Source organism: Plectropomus leopardus, chromosome 7 (genome assembly GCF_008729295.1).
Source record: "Plectropomus leopardus isolate mb chromosome 7, YSFRI_Pleo_2.0, whole genome shotgun sequence".
In the NCBI taxonomy this organism is placed as follows: domain Eukaryota; kingdom Metazoa; phylum Chordata; class Actinopteri; order Perciformes; family Serranidae; genus Plectropomus; species Plectropomus leopardus.
Window position 1 is genome coordinate 29,178,245 of NC_056469.1, and position 18,768 is coordinate 29,197,012.

The window sequence follows — 18,768 nt, forward strand, 5'->3', positions numbered from 1 at the left end:
TTTTACATTATCTGTTTAACCATGAAATTAGCTAATTTCAGACTCAGGGGGCTTACAGGGTCAGAAAATCTATTAAACTAAGGGATAAGAAATTCATTTCTTGGTTTTTGTGGGAGAAAGTGGCTTCGAGATAAGTGTAATAAAGGTTAGACGAGATTAGAAAGTTGCTTTCCGCAATGTGTGGGTGAGTGGTAAATGTAAAACATGTTTCACATGTGAATTCATATTATTTTTTATGAATAATACTGTGTTCAACAAGTTACTTTCTGAAATGGAAACATAGAAACATCTCTTGAAAGGAGTCCGACAGGGAAAGAATTTGTGGACAATCACAAGTCAAAGTTATTTCGAAGATACAGTTAGGTGAATGTTAAAATTACAACCCACGTTGTAAGTCACAGTCTGACTTCCTGCCTCAGCGGTTATGTACAGTGTTTGCTGCAGATGTGTGCACACAGCTTCTCTGTGCAACGAGGGATTAATACTAATAAGGATATCAGCATTGTGGCTGATCTCACTTTCAATTTAGCCTTCACATAGAGTGGTTAAAAAATCTGACTAGTAGGCATAAACTTCATATAATCATTGTACCTCTTTCAAATCTGCTTGGTGATGTCGCTTAAATCTCAACTTTGGTTAGCCTGCAACAGCCAACAATATGTTGGTTTAAGTAATGAGTCCAACAGTTTTTAACTGACAAGGATAGGGCAATATATAGGCACAAATATAATCTAATATGATATAATATAATAATCATATTTTATTTTGTCTATAATTACCTAAAAATATGAATTGTTGAGTTTTTGTTTCCTTAGAATGAGCAGTTTATATCTACATAGGGAGCGGATCCTCATTTATTGAGATTAACATGTTCTACAGTAGCCCAGATCAGACAAACAAAACATTTGCTTTAGGAAAGGGCCATATGCATTGTCGTGTTTTCGCATCAGCCACCGTAACTGAAAACCCCTCTGCGATGAGAACATTGGAAAAACACACATTTTTTAACATTAACCTGATTTATTCAGTTTTTTACTGGTTTAAATCAAAGAGTATGTTTGTTTTTGAGAGGAAGAGTCCTCTGCAAATAATCCAGCTCAGTAAATAACCTCCTGAACATCTGGATCAGAAATAATGTGTGCATACATAAAGTTTTCAGAGCGTATGGGTGAGCACACCATAGCAGGTGCTTGCCTCGGCCATTTACCATACACCATTTAAAAAACACTGATTTGTAAATTGAGACTACTTTATTTGGTGTTTTTACAGGTTTAAATCACTTAATCCATTTGTTTGGGAGTGAAGAGACCTTTGAGGAGAATTCGGCTCATGTTATAAACCTCCTGAACAATAAACACTGAGGGAAATCTAAAAGTTTCAGCCAGTTGCAATGTGCACTCATCACCACTGGCCGACGCTAATCTCCTTAAATCTAACACACTGCTCCTTTGAGATTAATGTTTTATCCTTTTTTGGGGGGGCAGGTGGGGGCAGTGCAACAACCTGTAAACAAGACCAATTTGGGGTGGACGTCACTGCAGTTGCGCACGCATATTGGTGGCAGAAAACTAGCGGAAGTGCCGAGATCAATAGTGGAGGTAATTAAATAGAGGGTGGTTTTCACATAACCACGTCAGTAGCATAACTGCTGCACAGCTGATCAGCTGTCAGACTGACAGGGAGGGACCCCTCATTGAATAACGATTTCAATGATAACTGAAGAAGGCATCGGTATTATCAATATTTTTGATTTGGTGGTCGTACTACTAGCCCCGCCCACCAAATACGTCATCTTTGTGTACAAACACAAATCGGTCCATGGAGAGCTAGTTAGCAAACAGCTGCACCTCCTTCTACACATAAGGCGCAACATTAGCTTCCATTTGGAGTCGTGTCTGCGGTCACCTGGCGCAGGTAAGCCCACAGTTACCCTCTTTTTGACTCTACTTTTATGTACGCCAACTCCCGAGGGAAACATTTGGCTCTTTAGCTGCTTAGCTATGTTCACCTGTTAGCCGCTAACATCGGTTATCACGAAGCTAGCTCACGTTAACCGTCGTACATCACCATGGAAACCTCTGCTAAACGGCTAGCTAATTTAGCATTGATTTGGGATGCTAACAAAACAAAGAGGGACAATTTTTCTGCACAATGTCTACTTTTACTTTTGATAAAGTAGATTTTGCTAATAATACTCAGGCCTACTTTTACTTGAGGGTTTGTACAGTGGTGGAAAGTAACGTTATTGTTCTCAAGTACACTTATGAGTTACTTGTACTTTACTGAAGTATTTCAAATTTATGCTACTTCATAGTCAGTGATGAATGAATTTACTGAAAGCCACACTTAAGTGAAAGTACAGATATTTCACCAGAACTTGACTTAAAGTCACCTATGACAACATACTTTGAGTAAAAGTCCTGAAGTAGATTTATTGTTTCAAAGTAGGCTATCAAAAGTAATTTTATGATACTACATTTACTTAAATATTGAAAGTAAAAGTACAAGAAAATGCGTGTTATAAAAAAAGCAAGCACCTGAATTTTGAGAATTATTATTTATTTCTTTGTTACATACCACCTTTAAAATTGAGCCTAAATTATGCTTGAAGAAAAACTCAACTAATCGATTATTAGTGTAGGCTAAATACCCAGCCGTGTACAAAAAACATCCCATCTCCATCATCGCTGAAGTGATGAACACATTAATGCATCACTAAGGGACTGTTTGTTATTTATGATAGGGGTGGTGGTGGTGCAAAAAGGGGATAGCATGTTAAATAATAAGCTCTGGAGAGGCACTTATGTTTTTGTATTTTGGTTTAGGGGAGGGGCATTCAACTTAATTGGCTATATTTTGTATTTCTTTAGCTGCCAATTTTTAAAACAAAACATGCCTGACAAACCTGCGTGCTAAAATTAAACCATTTATCATAGCCAGAGACTGTAAAAACAGAAAATATTGACATATGAGCAGCAACTTGCCTGAATAACCAGATGGAGTTTTTCATTGTAGCTAGTGATTTTAATCAACTCATCCTTCAACTCCAAAGATTTAACAGGTTCACGGTTCAGATGGGTCTTTAACACATTATGTGGGAAAAATGCACTTTCAGAAAAAACCCCATAAACGATTATGTTTTACACATTTCATCAAAATCCCTTTATTCTACATGTCTCACTTCAACTTTGGACAAAAACCAGCATGCATGTGGGGAAAAAAAAGAAGAAGAAGCTTTTTTCAGTACCAGGATTTCATTTTCAACTTATAACTTTGCAATTTACCTAAGTCACTCAGGGAGGCTCAAGGAAAAATATTTGTAGTTTTGGGGAGGCTCAAAATTAAAAAAAAAAAAAAGCAAACAAAGTCACACCCCAGCCTCCCTCGTCTTTTGATAAATAGAGAACATTTTATTATAATAAAGTTATACCATGTATGTGATTTTGAAATTGACCATTTTCCATTTTGTATAATGAATAATTTTACTGTTTGTTCTTGTAGTATACTTTGATGCTAATACTTCATTTTTACTTGTAACAGTATTTTTACATTATAGTATTGCTACTTTTACTTAAGAAAAAGGATCTGAAAACCTCTTCCACCTTTAGTGGAATATTTTCCACTCGGAATGAATGAATGATTGAATAAATGCAGTATTTTCAGCGTGGTATCGATCGGCAGCTCTTAATTAAGTAGTATCTGATTACTTCCTCCACCAATGAGCAATAGATATCTTTATCGAACTAGTGAAAAAAGTCAGAACCAGAAGGAACATGACAAACACGCATCATAATAACTCTGTCTTGGCTGTATGAGTTGTTATAGTTGAAATTTGGACAGATGCAGTCACTATGACTAATTTGCATTTGCAGAGTGACTAAGACATACAGCACTGTTACAGTAGAATTTACTCTCTTTTTCCTTTGAGGACTTGCAAAGCCTGCAGACTCTCAGTTTCACAAATAGTTGGCCTTTTAAGAGAAGTTAGTGGTAAAGTGCATTACCAAAGTCCAGCCTAACAGTATTTTTTTGAGGGAAGCAGAAAGCATTGTTTTCAGATTTCCCCTGTTCCTGGGGATTCAGATGTCCTAATCAACTTCTGCGTCCACTTCTCTAATCCTTCCTGCATTTCACAAATGTTGTGTTTGTCAGTCAATTCCTCCTACGCTTGTTGCCTTGTTGATCTTTGCGGTCACAAAGTTTGAAACAAGTAAAAACAGAGTTCGGTGATTTTGCTTTTGCAAATGATGCGGTGGCTGAAATGAGTGTAACTTTATCTTCATGTCTTTCCCCGTCATGAGACTGGAAACTCAAAAGTTACAGCACAATTCTAAAATGAAAAATTCTTCATTTTTTAAACCCTTTGTCCCATTAGTCCAGTAGTTGCTCTCAGATAGTTAACACTGTCACATGATGAACAGGTTGTTCAACACGAGGAGGCACATGTGACTTAAGCTACGATTAAACAAACCGAAAAGTATAAACAGAAAATAAACCAAAAAACTGGAATACAGGAAGTACATCCTGTCATCATGACTTGAAGTCAGATGATTATCATTTAGGGAGTATCATCACTGACAAGACAGAGGAAGTGATGATAGACATTTTCCCCCTTCTTTTGTAGTTTTGCATGCAATAAAAACACACAATTGCATCTAATGAGAACAGCTCATAAAAGTTGGGCTGTTCATAAAAGTAGGCTGTCTGTGCAGTAGGATGACCTGAATACTTTTGACATTGTTGCTACATGACCAGATTAAACTGAGGAAAAGGGCGCAAAGTGCTTTTGGTTAATATTTCTGTTCTTTTACAAAAGCAAAATTATAAATAAAAGGCTTGTGGTGGAGTATTTACACATTAAAATGTTGCCACTTTAGGAGCAGCTCTCGGTATATCCCAACCTTGCATATAGGCTATTTAACATTTAAACAAAGTATATTTTATGCTGCTGCAAGTAAAGCTTAATTGTAAATACTGTGGCTTTTAACAGTTTAACTTGCTATGGAGGCTTAGCAATGTGGACAAAAGTAAACCGGCAGTATTTGTAAAAATGCCTGGAAAAGAAACTATTATAGGTAATGTGATTATCTGATACACACCTAGCATAATAGTTTACACCCTTAAAATAAATGAAACCCGCCAACAAAAGGTGCCACTCAGGACCAAAAGGGAAAAAAACATACATACACATTAACATACACCATCACACCGTTGTTTACTTTCATCATGCTAATTTCCCCGACATTTTCACCAGAAGAGGCGTATTTCCTGGTATTTTATCTTGTCATCACATCATCATGTTTTTTACTTAATCTTGTTTGACTCAACAACCAGACACACACAGATAAGAACATTTATGTTTCTCTGTGAAACTCAAAATATCTTCAGAGCCGTGGATAAGACGTCGACATAAATGACAGACCTGACAAACAATCCCGACTGAACTACAAAGGCACACGAGAACAAAGGAGCAAGTGTTATGGAGAATATGCAAGGAAGCCAGCAGCCCTAAGATGCCCTGCTGGAGGTGATGTCATGCTGCCCGCCTTCTCTAAATCCTGGTCTTGGTGTGGCTCACAGGTCGTGAGAACACTGATAATGTGAAGGACAAGTGTAGGCTCAACACAATAGGAATTTTTGCCACGTCACATAAGGTCAAGTCAACGCTATTTATACGGTAGAGGCAACAAAGTGGGTGAATCACACAATAATTAAAGTGTAAGCTATTAAGTCATTTTCTGTGCTGCAGGCAAGTGTGCGTTCATGGGTGCATTTTTGTGATCATAATCCTTGCCTTTGTGAGGACTGATTTAAGTCATAGACCAGGAAAGTGAAGACACCTTGGACAGCGAGGACAGTTTGGACAGAATTTAGGTTCGGTGTGTAGGATTGGGTGAGGGCTAGAATAAGAGCTTTGGGAATGGACGTGGTAGAATCAGTATTTGATTTACTGCCAAGTAGCTTTTCACATACTAGGAAGAAAAAAATGTTTGGGGTGCTGTCAGTGTTAACACGATGCGATTAAGATTTGTACATAACTGTTTTTTTTAAATCACTGGAAAACTTTCCTGTCCTACATGCTGTACTGGGTGGAGTTTGAAAGCTGCAGTGATGATATAGGTATTATATCAAACTAGAGGACCTCAGGAATCCAGTGGTACAAACCATGTCATACTAGCATCTCAGTAAGCGGGCTGCATAACATGCCAAAGATGGGCAAAATTTGGGCGATAGAAAAGTGGTCTTGTTCATTTCACAGGGTCCCTTGATCTCTGACCACAAGATATGTGAACAAAGGGGTGCCGAATAGCTCACCTGGTAGAGCAGACGCCCCATATACAAAGCCTGTGTCCTTGCTGCAGCGGCCACAGCTTCGATTCCACCCTGTGGCCCTTTGCTGCATGTCATCCCCTCTTTTACTCCCTTTCACGCTATACCTGTCCTATCAGAATAAAGGCATGAAAGGCTCCCCCCAAAAAAATCTTAAAAAAAGAAAAAAAGTTATGTGAACGAAATGGGTTCTATGTCCCTTTACAGACATGCCCACTTTATGCTGGTCTCATGAAGTTTTTGCTGCCATTTGATTCCTGATGAAGACAATCTGGTAAGAATAGCTTTACCTTGTCAATATGGACTTCAAAACTGTTTTTAAATGCAAACTAATGGAACTGAAAAGATGTGATTAAAAATAATGGGATTAATCATGATCAACTATTTAAATTCTGCCAGTAATTGGAATTTAAAAAATTAAACATTTGACAGCATTTTCTTTAGGTGAACTGTGTCGTATTAGAAGTGGTCGTTGACAATATTTCTGTCAAAATTTAGAATTTGGAATATATCAAACTACAACACAAAATTTTGTTCAAATGCCTTTAGGAAATGTTTAATCAAAAGTGAACCTTTCAACACCAAAAACAGCAAGTTCCCTGCAACTTAAATAAAAATCAAGTTCAGTAAAAATTTAGGTAAAAAGTGAATGAATAAGAATATCTCCCTGAGGTTTTACAAAGTAAAAGTTCCTTCCATGCGGACACTTTCTGTGCATGTTTTAATGGATTGATTTTTATTGGCGATCATTACGGTAAAATGCCGATACTGATAATTGACAAATGCTATATATCTGCCCCGATAATTGGCCAGGCAGATAATCTGTTGACCCTTAGTTCCTAAATCCATACATGAAAGAGATAAGCTGCAATTAAGATGCTGACATTGTAAGCACTCCTGAAACTTTATTTTGTAGAAAAATGTCCCTAAAATGTACTGATGACACCCAAATTGAACACTTTAAATTCAGGGGATTTGGATCTTAATTCAAAATTCGTTATGCAGCCTATAAATTGTCATATTAAGGTGATGTTTTTTTAATTAACACAGAACTTTTTTCTTTTATCCTCTGTTCCTGATAGCAATTAACACCACCATCCACTGGCCAGAATCTGGCATAGTCAGGGAGATTGATCAGTTGCTGGTGACTAAATTCACAAGAATTAAAACAAAAACAAAACAGTAAAATAGTCCACAGCTTCAGAACTCTTTCAACGACAAAAACCCCACACATTTTGTTGTACAAATTAGATGTTAGGATCTATGTTGGATGTGATGTCTAAACAACACAGATTCTGATTGGCTGTTAGCATTTTTCATTTTCGTTGTTGTTGTAGTTGTAGTGTGGACTCCATCATCCACCTGAGTTGGAATGATTTTTAAATCTTTTTATAGTTATCATAGTTATTGTTCTTGGTGTGGGCGGCCCTTTACTCAGTTCAGCAAATGAATCACAATCAGGATGGTTAAAATCCACAAATGAACATGCACTAATTGCTTCGGTTCATTTGGTGCACAGACATTAGCAGCTTAATTAGTTTATAGTTGAAGACCGCAGTGCTAAGGTCATCCATACTAATCCACATTAACTGTATCTATGATTGGTTTTATGCTCTCAACATTAAGTAAATTATCAGCTCTCATTGCATGAGAGGAACCAAACTGCCTTGTCTGATCAGAGGGCATGTGGAGTGTAAATATGTCTGAGGATGTGTTGTTAAGGGGAAGCCGTGTGACTGATGTTGCACCAAATATGTGGCTTCCTGTTACTCCTGCCTGCTCAGTGTAACACTCTAATTAAAGCTGTGCAGTGTCACATACTCTTTATGAGTGTACAGAGTTAACCTTGGGGCAGTAAGATGAGTAACACTGCATTTTGTGTAATTTTTTTTTTAAACAATACTCTTGTGGTTTTTCAGGCATCAGTGGAATGTCTTTGTGGTTTGTGTTTAGTTTTAAATGAATGGAAATGGGTGATGACTCCACTGTACTATCAGGCTGTTTTATGTGATCTGTGAAAAGATGGTGACAGATTTAATACGCAGTTGCGCAGTCATTCATGTCACCTCCTATGTGGAGGAAAATGGCACCACCTTGTGGTCAGCTGGTAGCTCACAGTGCAAAAAGAAGTCACTGAATTGACTCAGTGACTCTCAAATATTACAATTTTAATTACTCTTCCATGTCTACCCTCTCCTTAAAATCAAACCACAGCAATATAATATCCCGTTTCATAAATTACACAAGAAAATAGCAGTGAAAATAAAGATATTCATGCCCCACACAGTCAAAGTTTGCATTAATTTAAAATGCAGTTAGCTTAAACTCTTACAGTCAAGGGCCACACAATTTTAAGAGTCAGAACCAGCTGGCATGCTTAAATGTAGAGACTTTGTCAGGGTTGGACTGATAAAGTGTGTTGTTTTGTCAGTACAATTTTGTCAAAGATCACCAGGGTGTGAATACGTGACCTTTTATGTAAAAGGTATTCCTAACCCTGCCTGATTGTAGTGTTTTGTATAGAGCTGAAAGGATTAATCAATTAGTTGTCAGCTATTAAATTAATTGCCAACTAATTTGATAATCAAAAAATTGGTTTGAGTATTTTTTTCATGAAAAAGTCTGATTTCAGCATCTTAAATTTGTATATTTGCTGTTTTTTCCCCCTTCTCTATGACAATAGACTAATTATCTTTGGGTTGTGGACAAAACAAGGCATTTGAGGATGTTATTTTGGGCTTTGGCAGACACTGATTAATTTTTTTTCAAAGATTTTATTGACCAAACAACTAAAAGATGAATCAAATAAATAAGTGACAGATTGATCAACATGAAAACACTGTGTTACCCGCAGAATTGGTATCAGTGTGTTAGGGTAACTGAGGATTTTGCTGGTCTGTGAATGCAGGTGGCACTCTTCATGAGTCATTTTTTCCACAAAAGCAGTTTGTGAAGTTTTTGATTAGTTTTGGGCTGGATAACTGATCAGTTGACTTGATCAGAGCTGATCAGATCGATGGATGAAAGGAGCAGCTGCTGCAGAAGCAAACTTTTAGACCTAGCACAGTAAAAGATAAAGTTTCACTTTTATTGCATCTGACCTTCTGCTGCTCCATCTGTGCCCAGAGTAAGCTCTACGCTGCAAGTGTGGTGCCATGAATAACAGAACAGTATATATATATCACAACTGCACTCCTAATGATCAGTCTAACTCCAAAAATAGACCATTTGTCAAAATCAATCAAAAACATGACATTACATAATTTACTTCCCCGCAAAAAAATATGATCCAACAATTGTTGATAGCTGATGAATGGATTTTAAGTATTATTTTTATTATAGAATAAAATATTGTAATAAAATACATGTGATTAACAACTTTTGTTAAAACATATTAGTATTGAAGCCTACTAATAACATACCAGTCCAACCCCAACTCTTGTATGGTAACAAATCCTGGCAACCTTCAGTGTTATTGAAGCTGAAAGGCACCCCAGAATGTCAACTTGCTGTCTGTTAGAAAACCACCTGAGATATCTAAGCTGACACTGTCTCCCTCTGTGAGGCTGATGATCTTGGCCACCCACACTGAGCCTTGGGTTGTGTTCGGGAAGGTCCCCTCAACCAGTCTCTTCATACTTCTACCATATGTGGCATTTCTTTTGAAAATCACAGATTTGGATAAATTTGTGTTTGGGAATTCGCTGAAGGTGACCTGGGCGTAGACGAAGAAGAGTCCACTCCTCATGCAGTGGATGGAGTTGTCATGCAGGACGAGGGAGCAGGGGTCACATTTGCTTTCTGAGTTTTTCCAATTGTGATTCTTTGAAGCTGTGTAAGAGATTTGGACATCTTTTAGTTGCTCAGGCTATAACATTTTCACCTCACCTTTGAAACTTTAAACAGTGATGACATGCCTCTTGCCTAAATTGTCCACAAAGGCTCTTGAAACACCTTACATTGAATGAAGACATCAGGTAAACAAGGTTAATCTTTCAATTAATGTCTTATTTCCTTCCATTTGGCAGACTAAACATCCCTGACAAACTGTCTGATAATGCCGTGGGCTGTAATTATGCCTATAATTCGCCTGCACCCACATTACAGCTCGGTGTCATGCTTGTTGAGGTTTTAGGAACCCACTTCACAGATGAAAAAGGCAATGTGGTGGGAGGAACAAAATGCATGAGGCTGGAAACATGAAAAGCCTGTATGTCTACCTCGGACTGTGCACAGTGTGGTTCTATAAATAACTAAACAGTAGGCTTTATATATTCAAATAGTGCCTCTAATGAATGGTCCAGCTCCAAAAATAGAAAATCTATTTGTAGCAGTTGCTGTTTTAACCATAGTGGGCCGCCAAAAATTAAGAAATGCGTGGGAAACCCTGCATATCAATGTTTGATGGTTGTAGTAGATAACACAGCAATATTGAGAGAGTAAGAGATGTCTGGATAACGATGGGCAAAACCTTTGTTTTCATTTCCAAAACAGTGTGGTGGAGGTCTAATTCACTTATCTCTCAATCATCCTCCTCCTAATCTAGCAGTGAGGGAGGCATGTGCGGAGCAGACTGTATGCTCAGCGCCAGACTCCATGTAGCTCTGAAATGCAAAACTCTTAAGCCCCCCCCCTTTTTTAGCTAAGGATTTGATTCAAATCCCTCTTGTAACTTTACAGAACTCAAATATTTGTTCTCTCTGGGAAATACAACACTGCACAGAAGCTAAAGATGCTTTAACTTCTGTTTTAGGGGGACTTTAAAGCTACAGTTGGTAACTTTTGTGAAAGTAACTTGTAAAAGCTCTGATCAAATATGAGTTAAGATTCTGTCATTGATTTACTTTCCTATTGCTCACCTCAAATGTTTCAATAAACATTGTTTTAGTGTACTGTTTAGTTGTAAAATGAGAAAGTCAGTCTGGTTGGTGGTCGGTGCTACCTGTATCGAACATGGTGTCCAGGTCGCAAATATTCTCATTTTTACAGCCAAACATTGCACTAAAATATGCTTCTGAAAATATTAGATATGAGAAGCAATGCAGTAACAGAATCTTGATTGATATTTGATCAGCGCTGCCTAATTTTGACAGTTCACAATTAGTGATTTACAGCTGCATGAGAGACTCCTCAGCTCCACTTGGTTTTTCCCTTCACGAGCAGTACGGACATCTGAAATGCCACAGGGTAATTGAGTAGGCAGAGTGTGATATTTTTTGTCACAGATAAACTGACTCATTTCGTGCTGTCTGGATATTGTAAACATTTCAGCTGATAATAAAATGTTTTTATATAAAAGTTACCAACTATACCTTAAAAGTAACAGTTTAGCTTTATGTGTTAACCTTATATAAAACTGACATGTGTGGTTGGTTTTGATATTAGTTGTCATTGGACGATTATAATGGCCCATTATGGATTTCATGAATATTTACTTGACCTCAACTACAGTGGTACAATTTAGACTTATCATAAAGATGTTTTAAAGTTTGAGGGAGAGCAAGAAATCCTGTTTTTGTTTTTGTTGTTTTGCCCAGAGTTCAAAATGTACATGCCAGGAATATGTTGGAACTATACGAGGAGGAACAAGTAATTTGTTTTGTTGTGGTTGTTGTTGTTGTTGTATTTTTGCCCAAAATACAAGCTGTACATGCTGCAAATATTTTGGAGCCCAGTAGTCAGCAGTTTCTCTCTCCAGGGTATTCAATATGTTGTGTGAATATGATAAAAAAAAAAACACACACAAAAAAACCCCATAGAATAACAACGGTATATTCCAGTGTCGCTCTAAAGAATGGTCAGTTTGTGGCAGGAGACGATGTAATGATAGTATATAGTGTAACCGTCATAAACACTAATAAAGACTCCAATTTTATGACGTGTGTCATGTCATGGTTATTGTTTGAGTGTCATGACATGCACACCCCTTGTACAAACAATTGTGCAAATACAAACATCACCTTTTTCCAACTAAGCCTCACCCATTCTAACCCGCAATTAGCAATGGAAAAAATAAATGAACCAAAAAATGAAAAATAAAAACAAGCAAACATGGAAATGATGTAAAACAGTGCTTAAAATGATTAATAAAAGTTCTGTAACATAATTTTTAAACATGTAATTATAATCATTATAAAAAGTTTTCTTCCTAGCTTTTATCTGTATTCCGCAGACATTTTTCTCTAGCTTTTTAAAAATAATTTTGTAAATACACAAATTTCTTGCATTTTGTGGAGCATTTATCCCCAAGTATCTCATTGCCCTGCCCTCCATGTTTTTTTAAATAATAAATCAAACTATTTTGCTCAAAGGTTTTAATACTTGCGAATTGCATCTGAAAGCAGCACAATAAAACTGATGTTGCTCTGAGTTTTAGTGAGAGTGAGAAAAAACTATGACAAAACCAGAAGAACAAACACTTCTAGCTTTGGCAGAATAATGTGCGCTAATGTATACAAGAAGTAGGAAAACATGGCTACTATCAAGCTAATTTATAAAATGCTTTTTAGAGACCCACTGAGATCTGTGTCTGAGTCATTTGGAAATTCTCAGTTAGCATATCACTTGAAGAACTGACATGGGGGTTACTTTGTTGTTATTTACTCTCTCTTGCAGCCACTTCCCCTCAATCTGCCCTGTCATCATGTGCTTCACTTAAAGTCTTCCCACGTTTCTCAGAATGACTGTCAGCAGCTCCCATATAGCATGTCTGTACTCGCTACACCCACCATATGTGGGTGTCAAGCGTGGCGGTAGTTTGAGAGTCGGGCATTGTTCTTAAAACACATGTTGTATTTTGGTTAGTTGAGACTTATTTTGGCAAGAAATTGGCATCCCTGTCTCTTTTAACCGTGCAGTTTTCTCTGTATTACCAATGAAAGTGTGTGTAAAATTACACAACTAGAAAGAAGAATTCGCTCTTTGAAGTTGTAGGCACTGATAGCAAAACTTTACATTAGCTTAAAATGTCTCCTCTGTCATTGGAAGTTGACATCTCCTTTTTTATGCTGGACCAGTTTTTCATAGAAACAAACAAACAAAAAAAAAATACAAGATGGGGAATTGAGAATTTGAAAGTACAACGTACGTCACCAAAAACATTTTAGGTTTGCTCTTAAGCTCATAAAAAATACAACCACAGACAGGAAAAGTAATAACTTAGAAACATCTAAAGATACTCATAATCATCAACATGTGAACTAACCACACAAGAAGAAGCGATAAAATTAATCTAAATATTGTCTAGAAGAGGAAGTAAACTTACGCTTATACAGCTGGATGTATGAGAGAGAGGATCCTGAAAAGCAACAGAAGTTAGAGGTTATTTCTTGATACACTAACTGGAATGTCCACAGTACATTGGGCTTTTTGATTTTTTCAGTTTCATTTTGTCATTTCTTCAAGTTTCACACAGTTCTCACAGTCATGAAAAAATGCTTTCCAGGCCTGTAAATGTTTTGGAATAAAAGGATATTTTGAAAAAGCTTTGAATGTACATTGTTTTGGCAAATCATTAAAAATATGTTCATAAAAATACCCAAACATGTCTAATGTTAATATGTTCTTGTATTACTTATTTAAAATGTATCACTATTAGAAAATTTAGTAATATGTGATGCACAGTCCAAACTGGCATTGTGTCATTACCAAAGCAGCGCCCCCTTTTGGGGAAAAGAATTGCGATATCTCATCAGGAAAGAAACAGAAATATGCCGAAAGCTGTTGTGTGGTGGATTAAACAAGTTTTTTCCACTAATTTAGGCTACATTCCTGCAGCTGTTGATGTGAATATCAGTTTTCGTCAGTATATGTTGATGTTGGATAGTGAGTTTGCTGCTGCTCGCTGCATGTGATTATGTCACACACGTAGCCTACTAACTGACTGATTAATCTGGGTTTGTTTATTTATTATTGTGGAGTATTTATTATGAATATGGTCCATCTGAAGCTCAGATTGTTTTGTTTATGTTTTTGCCATTTCCATCGCTGCTACAAAATACAGCTGCAGCAAGTATCCTCATTTATATTTTAAGAAGCTGCATATTAATATAAACGTCAAAATTAGCCTGAAAGTTAGAACAAAGTATATAAAGTTGTTAGTTGAAGATAAACCATCTGTTTTACATCTCTGTTTCAGAAAGTCGCAGACTGGTGGATTACAGTGGGATTTTTTTTTGTTTTCTATACCCCAAAAGGGGTGTGCATGGCCGTGGCGTTTTGTGACGTACCCATATGAGCTGGTTTGATGTATTGGCATCAGTACTGGCAGCTAGTCGCCAGCAGGAGTGTCTAATAAGTCAGCTGCTTATCTGCAAACGCCTGGAAAGTTTGTGTTTAATAATGTATGGCTGTATCTGGGCATACCCATTTTAAACTACTTAAAGTGATGGTATGGGGTAAAATATTTGGGGAATTTATTTGAAAATTCACTGGTAAAAATGAGGGGGATCCCTGTAGAAATGAAACTTACCTATTGACCTTAAGGGAGCAGCAACAGTGTTGACTGCAAAAGAAAAGTTTTGAATTAACTTCATTCTTGTAAATGTGGCGTGTTTTCACTTTTATTAAATACAAACATTTTTAATTTTAATTTGTGCAATAATATAAGGTTACTTTAAAAGGCATTGTTTGAGGCAAACAGTAAAATTTGACATCTTATCAACATACCTGGTGGTAATGTTGGATTGACAGTATCTGTCTTCAGTGTAGAGATTTTGTCCTAGAAAAGAAAAAAAAACATAATTAAGCATCTTTATCATCCTTTTTACTTTTGTGTCTCACTGACAACTAAGCAAGTGAAATTTGTGTTCAGTCAAAACTGTCCCCCAAAAAATCTTTTTTTCCTTCAACATCAACTTTAATAATATACTTTAAAAGAGAATCTTCTGAGACAGTAAAGGAATCCTTTTATTTTTTTGGAATATATTTAAATGACTAAAGCCAGAGCTACTTATTTTGTGCTAAAAACATCTTTTTGAGTTGATAGTTTGTAGTTTTTTTTGTTTTGAATTGCATTATATTGCACGTGTTCTGTAAATGTATCCACCTGTCAAAGCTACAGCTGGTACCTTTTATGAAAATAACTTGTCACATTTCCTGAAGCTGTTACTATATGCTAAAAGAAGTACATGAGACTGATGACCTGAGAAAAAAAACATTGTCCTCCTCCTCTTTCCACTGCTTCTGAAACTATTTGCTAGAATCAGACCGCAGCGCACTGAACGAGTCTCTAATGCAACTGTCAGTTATGTCAGTCACTGCTTGTACACTGATCAAATATGAATCAAGATTCTGTTACTACAGTACCTCAAATGTTTCCAGAAACATATTGTAGTGTACTGTTTAGCTGTAAAATGACATCGGCCACTAGACCGACTCAATTTTTTCATTTTACAGCTAAACAGTACACTAAAACAGGTTTGTGAAAACATTTGAGGTGAGAAATAGGCGATGCAGTAACAGAATCTTGATTCATACTTGATCAGCGCCGCTTAGTTTGTCAGTCTGGCCGCAGTTCATGAGCAGTGATTGACAGCTGTTTTCGTTCATGTGTGTTGATGCCATTAAAAGTGCTACAAGGTGATATAGAAAGCAGAGAATTTGATATATTTCACAGATCGTCTGTCTCCTTCAGTGCTGTGGGGATGGAATGACAGTGAAATTTATTTATGGTAAAAGGTATCAACGACAGCTTTAAGTGGACATAATAACATGGACAGTTGGTATGTACTACGTTGAGATACCTACGAGTATCCCTATTTAAAACAAAGCTCAGATCTGGACTTAATTTAAGGCAACAAACTGAATTTATAGAAACAAATCTTGCTAAAATAAAGACAGCAATTAAAACTAAAGGATTTTTGGAAAGCAAAAAAAAAAAAAAACCCAACACATTAAAAAGCAACTTTTTGCACGTAACACGGTTTCAGTATGATTTACACTGCATATGCATTACATTGCATAGTTTTAATGTGACATCATGAGAATTACACAAATGGAATTTTTCAAGCACACATGACTTCAACTGCAATGGCATTCATCTACAAAACGACATGTTCATTCCTGTGTCAGCTGCATGAGAAAAACATTAAGTGCTAATGGGTGACTCTTGAATCTAAATGTACATTTTCTCTTCTCCTGTGACAGATGTGCTGACCTCAGTTGATTTTGGTTTGATCGAGAGGACAAGTGCAGCCACAACCACCATGGCCACAGTGAGGATCCCACACCACACCTGCAGCAGCAGGTACTTATGAGAGCACCTCGACTGACTCTCCATTCTGTCAAACACACACACACACACACACACACACACACACACATTAGTTTTGCCATATATTTGAGGAGATTGCACTGAAGGCTTAATGTAATACCAGCCCGTGACCTTTTTTTTCTTTTTTTTTTGTGACCCCTTACAAAAAGGCATGTCTATGAGTCGTTTGCAGTAACACCAAAGAGACATTTTCCCTCACATCTTTTTAGAAGGTTCAATTTGAATAACAATTTGAGGGCTAAAAGACATAGATTTATCAGATGTTTCATAAAAAAATAGCAAAGAGTAAAGACAAAAGGAAATCAAATGTGTGTTTCTGAACTTTATTTTTCTTTTCTTCTCTGTGTTTTTTGACCCTTGATTTATCTTGTGACCCGTTGGAAGGGGTCTGACCTCTAGGTTAACCCCCACCAAACTAAACGAGCTAACTTTATAAAAATTAGTTAAAACAAGCTCCATCTTGAGCAGCTACAAAAGTAAAATACCGCTCACACATTAAAGTGTTTGTATTCAAAATCTTACAATGTAATACACAGTGAAAAATTACTCAGAGAGGCAATTTTACTCTTTAAGATTTTTTTGATACTCAAAGTATATTTTGCTGATGATACTTTGCATGATTCTGAATGCTGGACTTGAACTTGTAAATAAGCATTTTTCCATTGTAGTACTTGATAAACAGTACTTTCACTTAATAGATCACTCCACCTGCAAAATGGCAATTTTATTTTAATCAATTATTCAATGCGTGTGTGTGTGTGTGTCGTCACATTTGAGTGGGGGGGGGACGGGGGGGTACGTTAAATTTTTGAAAACAACTTTGCTTTTCTTGCATGGCTCCACAGTGATAGGACAATTAAAAAACGGAAAAAGTTCTTTATGAATTGAAGGCGGTGGGGACCATGTTGAACAATAGCAAAACTTTATCAAAAGATCCATTTACAAACTTTCCCATAATTCATGCAGTATAACCCAAGTCTCATTTATCCAGTCGTATGCTCAGTACCTCCCAGGCACAGGCATTTTTGTTAAAAACAAACCAAAACAAAACAAAACCCCCTTATTGTTTAAAACACTTCCACCTGTGAATAGCGCCTAACACGGTTGGCATGATACTGCACTGACATGTTTTACCTCATAATAAGCAAACATTCATGTGTTTGGGAAGTACCGACCAAACGACCAAACCTTGATCATACTGCATGTGTTGTGTTAGAGTTTGTAAATTGATGTTTTGATATAGTTTTGCTGTTGCTATATGCCGACCCCTTTGACCTCAGTTCATGAAGACTTTTCTCTGTTTTTGGATTCTTCATTCACTGTAGTAACTTAAGGTAACATGAGGTGAGTGATCAATAAACAAATGGTCATTTTGCAGGTGAAGTATTCCTTTAAGTAAATTATCTGATTACTTATTTTACCCCGTTGCTGTTACAGCAAGAAGCATAAGTGGTAGGACAGTTGGGAAGTGAACAGGAAAGTTGAGGAAAACCTGTCTCACAGTTTCCTTTCCTAATGAATCACAGAGTAGCTGACGCATTTTATCTCTTTTTGCTAAATAACATGTTAGCATGACTGAGGAATAACGGTCAAAACCTTAAATATAAAACTCAGTTGGATTTTGCTGTTTAACCACCAAAATCAGCTTTTTATGTAAGGATTTGACTGAATAAGTTTAACTAAAGTAGACTGCAACAGAGCCGTGTGAATCAGTTTAGCTGTGTTGCACAAATTGCATTATGGTTACATGTAGCGTCAGCTCGTAGCCAACATGCTGCCACTTCTGTATGATTTAACCTCAGTAGAGGTCGGGGGTTTTTGGGTCCTGCACAGAGTGTCATGTAAATCCATAACTTGTGGTTTGATTTTTTATTTGTAATGAAAGAAACTGAAAGTCATCAGAGACTGCTGACATACCACAGACCCAGTATTGTTTTTTAGTGGCTATCAATCAAACTCCAAATGTTAGGACGGTCTGCAGGTTATTTCCAGGAGCGTAACTTGCGTGCTAGTCTGAACATGTTGCTCTGCTTTACATTCCATATAGTTCATAATAAGCAGTGGGCGTCACACTTTTAGCATGACAGGATTAGACAGTGAAAGGACAAGTTTAAAGTTAATCCGAAATCATTATTAAAAACGGACAAAAATACTATTGTCAATAT